Genomic DNA, 7,954 nt, shown 5'->3' with positions numbered 1-7,954 from the left:
GCATCTGCAGTTTTTATTATCTCTTAGAATATTTAGGTGCTTAATTTTGGCTGGTGCAGACTCAAAGGGCCATAGGGCCTTTTTGGTGATGTAGACCTCTATGACTCTATCATTTGAACATGTAATAATGATCTAAATACTGTTATGGCAAGCCAGTTAATTGCTGTTAGTTAGGCCTGCACATACCCATTTAAAGTCAACAATTTTTTTTAATGACAATTGGGAAGTGGATAAGGTAAAGTGTTTTCATTGGGCTATCTGAAACCTGAGTCAGCATGCAAAGCAAAACATGTAATTCATCAATCTGATTGTGGATTCTGAAATGAACAGCTCAAAGACTGAGAAGGAAATGTAATTTAGATCAGTGGGTTCAATGTCAAATCAAATGTCAATGTCAAATACATAAAGAAAAAGAGAAGGAAAAATTTTGGATTAGAGGAAGATAAAGTAAAATATGTAATATTTTTGTATTGTTTTTAATTTCTAAAACTCGAAAGACCCTGTGACAGACAATTTCTAGGCTAATAAGATTGATTGGCAGTAATTATTATCTTTTACATTATTATAGGATACTTAGACTTGAATATATTTGGTTTAGTGTTCTGTCTTGTACCAACAAGTACAGAAATTCAGTACATTTGAACGGAGAAGCAGAGAGTGAGATGTCATTTACATAAAACTCCAGTGGAGTAGAGCAGAGCATCTCTTTCTTTGGTAAGTTTTTGATTTCTATGATTAACTGTGCATATGTCTGTGTCTAAAGTTGAGGTATTTCTGCATTTAAAAATAACATGCACAATGAGCCTTGATGTTATTGAAACTACATTTTTGGCCAATGTTCATCCTATTTATACGTACGTTGCAATTGTGCATGATTTTCTGACCCCTTCTCTATCTACTCTTCTGAATGAACAATTTGTACGAAGTAGCCTTTGAAGCTTTGGTTTAACAAAGTGTTATTCATGTAGGAGTAATCAAATATTTGAACTTCCCTGATTTCTGCACATTTTGCACGATGTGGAAATTTGTCATTATAAAAATGCAAAACATTAATTTTATAAAAATCTGTGATGTTTTTCCATAGAAAAGTGGAAGAGAGTTCCAAGGAGCTCGACATTTTTGCTTCAGAGATTCACTCCTCCAGTGTTTCAAAACATGCACATAACCTTGAGTATAAGCACTTTTTCAGTATTAAAAAAATTGTATAATTAAATACATGATTGCTTTTCTTTTATTTACTTTAAGAATGTATGCTCCAGTTTTTCTGGTATGCTCCAGACTGCTCCAGTCTGAATAGATACATCTGTCAAAATTCTCCTTGAATTTGCAAGCTCCTTGTACCTTAAATGAGCATCTTTTTAAAAGTGCTTATACCATACACAGATGGTACTGGGAACAAATCAAATGGTATATCAGACAGTGACTGGTAATCTTCCCACTTGTGAATTCAGTTATACAATTAAAAATGCATAATATAAATATATAAGGTGGACTAGTAAACTGAAGGCCTGAACATTTTTTTCCAGAGACATGGTCTGAACAATTACCAGTCATTTGGTGAAGGCTGGAGGGTAGACATCGGTGACAAAATGGGAAGGTGTTGAGCTTAAAAGCTTCACACTATCATGATGTTTTGCCAGCAGTGAACATTTGGGAGGTGCAACCGACTGGAAACCTACTTAAGCCATTAAGGGCCAATTCCGAATTGTGCCACAGCCATGTGGGAAAACAACCCATTGAAACTTGTAACCCTCTCAACTCTAGCACAGATCAGAAGCCTTCGTTTTTGGGCTAGTATCTAAATGTGGAGCCCTCCTGGAGTCAATGGCCACCCTACAGCAAAGGCAGCATTTGTGCCTCATGACTACACCCTCTTTTTGAGGCTGTCTGAATGGCCCTGGTGAACCCCAGTGTTACTTGTAACTCTTCAAGGACACCCAAACACTCCGTGGAACTGCAGCCTCTGCAATGGCCCGCACTTGCAACAATATTGTGAAGGCTGCTGGGCTGCTAACATTCGGATTGAACCAGTAACATTATAAATGGCCTGTCTTCCTTACCTGGGGTCGCAGCCATTTCATGGACCACCACCAGAAACGTGCATCCACAAGTTCCACCACTGACCAAAGCAGCTCATCTTGTGCTTTCGGATGTGATGGCAGAAGTTCTGCATTTAATCTAGCCCGTGTGTTCAAATCCCACCGTGATAGTTGGGAGAATTTCAATTCAATTAATTAATAAATCAGGAATAAAATAAGTGTCATTTATAATGATCATGAAAATAAAAAGAAACCTCACACAATTGCAGAAACTTAGATTTTACCTGCTGCAATCAATACAATTGAAGCAATATGTAGGGAGGCAGAGGTGCAACTGTCAAACAAGAGAGTGAAACAAAGATTTGAGGAAACTGCAGCTGATAAAGAATACATGCGAGGGCAGAGCTTCAGGGTGATGATACCATAATGGTGCATGACACACATTCTGTGTTCGATCTCCATTTTATAACCACAAAATAGCACATGGAATATTCAGTGCGTTACAGGATATGTGAAAGATAAGGCAACACATGGGAAGACATGTTTGGATTTTGAACGAATAGTGTTTCATCCACAATTCAGGCCTGTGTGACTTGAAGAAGAAAGCTATTCCGTCTCAGGTTTGGATGCACTGCACTTAAAAGGAGACAACTAGCAACTAGTGTTATAGTGGGTTTCCTCAAATGTAAACTACATTTAAGCCTACCCACTTCTGCAAGTCCATTTGCAAACTTGTGTGATGAGCTCGAATCATGAGGTGTTATTTATTTTCTCACTGAGGTCCATTTGCTGGTTTATCAGTTGCTAATTGTTGGCTAACTGAAATCCTGTACAGTTCCAACATAACCTCCTTGCTTTTATAATCTAGGTCAACTCTGATAAAGGCACATGTCTCATGCTCCTTCTCAACTACGCAGTTAATCTGTTGTGCTGCTTTCAGGGATCTGTGGACAAGCAACCCTGGATCTCTCTGTTCCTCTGAGCTACCGAGTGTCCTGCTATTCATCAATTTATTTAATTACTTCTTCCAAAGTGCATCCCCTCACACTTATCAGGATTAAATTCCATCTACCAATAAGTCTATATCCTCCTTTCACCTAAGACTTTCTTCTTCACTGTCAACCACCTGGCCAACTATTTATCTGCAAACTAAATTATTATCTCTCTACATTCTCATCTACATTGTTTATATATATCATTAACAATAAGGGTACCAGCACTGAGCTCTGTGGTATGCCACTAGAGACAAGCCTTCTGTCACACCACACAAACAGTCCACCACCACCACCCTCTGTCTCTTTCCATTAAGCCAATAGTCAATCCAACATGGCAAGTTACCCTAGATTCCATGTCTCTTACCTTCTTTATCAGTCTCCCATTTTGGACCTTGTGAAAGGTTTTGTTGAAATCCATACAAAATACATTACCCTCATTTACACACCTAATCATCTCAAAAATTCCATCAATAACCTCCCTGTGTCAAAGCTATGCTGACTATACTTTGCCTCACCACAAGGAGATTAATTCACTCCTTCAGAATTTTCTCCAATAGTTTCCCTACCACTGATGGGAGAGACAGTGGTCTGTAATTCCCTGGTTTATCTCTACCACCCTTCTTGAAAAGTGGAATCCTGTTTGCTGTCCTCTAGCACCCCCCGGCCCCTGTTGTGAGTTTTTTTTATTCATTCACTGGATGAGGGTGTCATGACCAGGCAGCATTTATTGCCCAGAGGGCAGTTAAAAGTCAACCACATTGCTGTGGGTCTGGAGTCACATGTAGGCCAGACCAGGTAAGGTAAAGGACATTAGTGAACCAGAGTTTTTCCGACAATCTGCAATGGATCCATGGTCATCATTTGACTCCTAGGTTAATTTTTTTTAAAAATTCAATTCAAATGCCACCATCTGCTGTGACAGGATTTGAACCCAGGTCCCCAGAACATTATCTGGGTCTCTGGATTAACAGTCCAATGATAATACCACTAGACCATTAAATATTTGAGTGAGTGCCCCTATAAATTCCTTCTTCATCTCCCACAGCAGCCTTGGATACGACTCATTTATACCTGGAGGCTTGTCTACTTTTGAGCTACTCAAAACCTCCAATACCTCCTCTTCCCTTTATCAATTTGCTCATAGACTTCACAATCGCTCAAACTCTGTGTCAACATCTTCCTTCCCCCAAGTGAAGAGAGATGTGAACTAATGTTTAACACCCTGCCAATATCCTCTAGCTTCACACACAGATTGCCCCCTAAGTCCCTAATGGACCCTGGTTTTCCCCTGGTTATCCTCTTCCCCTTGATGAATTTATAGAATATCTTAGGATTCTCTCTAATCTTACAAACTAGTGTTTGCTCATGCCCCCTTTTTGCTCTAAATTTCTTTCTTAAATGCCCCTCCCCTGCATATTCTATACTCCACTAGGGCCTCTGTTGATTTGTTCCCTTTGTACCTGTTAAAAACCTGCCTTTTCTTTCCCAACCAGTGCTGAATATTCCTAGACAACCAGGGTTCCTTGGGCTTGTTGCTTCTACATTTCACTCTAAAGGTAACATATTGAGCCTGTAAACTTGCCAATTGCATTTTAACGCCAGTCCTCCCCCTACTGTTCTGTTGTATTTTACCCAGAAGAAACTATTTCCACTCTACTTTGGCCAGATCCTGCCTTTTTTAATGCAACTTGCCTTTCCCAAATCCAAACTTTTTTAACAGACCATCATTTCCTTCACCATAACAAACTTTAAACATATGTGTTGTGGTTGCTATCACTAAAATGTTCTCCCATCACCACCTCAAAGATCTGTCCAAGCTTTGTTCCCCAGAATTCCCCAGCACTGCACCATCTCTAGTTGGACATTCTACATGCTGATATAAAAAGTTCTCCTGGATACCTTTCAAGAGATCTGTCTCCCCTAATTGGGATAGTCATACAGTAAAAGGTTAATGTTGAGGAAGTTGAAATCCCCAAATAAAATTACCTTATTATTGTTCTTATACACCTTAGTGAAATGTCCACATATCTGCACCTCTGTTTGGGGGTCCATAATCCACTTCCTGCAGTGTGACTGCCCCCATTTTATTCCTAAATTCTACACACAAGCCTCATTTGAAGACCCTTCCAAGACATTATCCCTGTTACTGTAGTAACTGATACCTTAATTAACAATGAGGAACTACCTCCTCCTTTACACCCTCCCCAGTCCTGCCTGAAGATCCAATATCCTGGAATATTGAATTCCCAATCCTGCCTCTCCCCCAACCATGTCTCTGTGATGGTAACATCATTGCAATTCTACATGTCAATCCATTCCCTTAACTCATCTGTCTTACCTACCATAGTCCTACTATTAATGTAGCGGCCATCTAGCCTCACCTAACTCCCTTGAAACTCAACATGGCTGAACTCCCTTGCCTTTGCTCCTTTATTAAAATAACCTGTGACCCTGTTCCTACTAGTTTAAATTCTTCCCAACAACACTAACAAACCCATCTGCAAGAACATTGGTCCCATTTTGGTTCAGGTGCAGGTGGTTCTGCTCATACAGGTCACGTCTTCCTCAGAAACATTACAGTGATCCAGGAATCTAAATTTACTATAAATCACTCATTTATCTGCCCTATGCTCCCATTTCTGTACTTGCTAACATGTGGTACCAGGAGTAATCCAGAGATTACAACCTTTGAGCTCCTTCTCTTAGTCTACTGCCTAGCTCCCTAAACTCTTGATACAAGATTTTACCCCTCATTATATCTATATGTTGAACCACTACAGTACTTAAGATGTTGGGACACATGTATTCTTTGTATTACAATGTGTTGAGCTTCAGTACTGCTAGAACTGCACATGCCCAACTAAGTATATAAGAACATTAATGACTTGGATGAGGAAAGTGAATGTACTATAGCTACATTCCAGATGACAAAAATAGATGGGAAGGGAAGCAGTGAAGATGACACTCAAGAGTTTGCAGAGGGATATAGACAGGCAAAACAAGTGGGCAAAATATGAGTTTAGGCACATTGGCTGGAAGAACAGAAGAGGTCAATATTACTTAAATAGAGAAAGACTACAGAAAGCCATAGAACAGAGGGATTTGGGAGTCCTTGCACATAGCATCCAAGTTGATCAGGTAATAGAGCAGCTGCAGAAAGGTTGTTTCTCCTTGTGGCAGAGTCCAGGACAAAAGGGCATAATCTCAGAATAAGGGTCTCATATTTAAGACAACATGAAGAGGAACTTCTTCTGAGGGTAGTGAAACTGTGGAACAAGATTTATCATGGCTGTGTGGTTATGTTCAAAATTGAAAATCTACTTCAATAAGTATGGGCATCAAGGGTTATGGGGCAAAAATAGAAAAATGGAGCTCAGGATTATCATAACAGCCATGATCTCTAATGTTTTAATGAAAATCTGTAGATCAAGTTGTGGTTGGTTTGCTGAGCTGACTGGTTTTCACGCAAACATTTCATCTCCCTTCTAGGTGACATCGTCAGCATTGCGTAGCCTCTGTTGAAGCGCTGGTGTTCTGTCCCGCTGTGAATTTACATGGTCTGGTGTGTCATGGTGGGCAGGCTTGTTTCTGGTTTTGTACCACAGCCGTATGTAGATGGGGTTTATTTCAACATGTTTGTTTAATGCATCATTGGTTGAAAACCAGGCCTGTAGGAATTCTCATGCTTGCCTTTGTTTTGCTTGTCCTAGTACTGTAACTTTGTCCCAGTTAAACCAATGTCCTTATATGTCTGAATGTATTGAAACGAGGGAGGGCTGGTCATGCTGTTTTGCTGCGAGTTGGTGTTCATGTCTCCTGATGGCAGGTTTCCTGCCCGCGTGTCCTACGTAGTGTTCCTTGCAGTTGCTGTGTGGTATTTTGTATGTCACATTTGTCCTGCTCATTGCGGGTATGGGGTCTTTTGTCTTTGAGAGTAACTGATGAAGTGTGGCTGTTGGTTTGTATGCTTTCTTTATTCCAAGAGGTTGCAGGAGTCTCGTAGTCAGTTCCCATATGTTTTTGATATAGGGTAGGGTGGCCAGTGTGCTGGGGTGTACTGTGTCTTCTGGGTGTTGTTTATTTGCCAGGCAATGGCAGACGAAGCTATTGGGATAGCCATTGTTCGTAAAGATTCTGTATGGGTGTTCTATGTCTTTGCACAGCTCCAGGGTGTTGCAGGAGTTATCACTCGTTTAAACAGTCTTGACACAGTCAGAGTCCTACAGCACAGAGACAGGCCCTTTGACCCAAACTGGTCCCTACCAACCCAAACGTCATCCATGCTAAGCCCATTTCCCTGCACTTGGGCCGTATCTTTCTAAACTTTTCCTTTCCACATATTTGTCCAAACGCCTTTTAAATGTTTTTAATGTACCCACCTCAACCACTTCCGTTGGCAGCTCATTCCGTTTGAGTACCACCCTCAGGTTCCCATGTATTCTTTCCCCTCTTACCTTAAACTGATGGCCTCTAGGCCTCAATTCCCCAACCCTGGGAAAAAGTCTGAGTGCATTCACCCTATCCATGCCTCTCATGATCTTATACACTTCTATAAGATCCCCCCTCAGTCTCTTATGCTCTAAAGAAAAATGTCCTAGCTTGTCCAACCTCTCGCTATAACTCTGGCCCTCTGGCAACATCCTTGTAAATTTCTTTTGTACTCTTTCCAGTTTAATAACATCCTTTCTATAGCAAAGTGACCAAAACTGAATTCACTACTCCAAGTACAGCCATGTACAACTGCATCATAACTTCCCAACTTCTATATTCAACACCCTGACTGATCAAGGTGAGTATGTCAAAAGCTTTTTTCATGGCCCTGTCTACCTGTGACACCACTTTCAGAGAACCATGCCTGTTTGTGGACACTGCAATGGTTGCTGTTGCAATTCAGAATTTGGTCTGTGTGTGTAGTCTTTC

This window comes from Rhincodon typus, chromosome 6 (genome assembly GCF_021869965.1).
Source record: "Rhincodon typus isolate 14 chromosome 6, sRhiTyp1.1, whole genome shotgun sequence".
In the NCBI taxonomy this organism is placed as follows: domain Eukaryota; kingdom Metazoa; phylum Chordata; class Chondrichthyes; order Orectolobiformes; family Rhincodontidae; genus Rhincodon; species Rhincodon typus.
The sequence above is the reverse complement of the archived record's forward strand: the minus strand, read 5'-3'. Positions refer to the sequence as shown.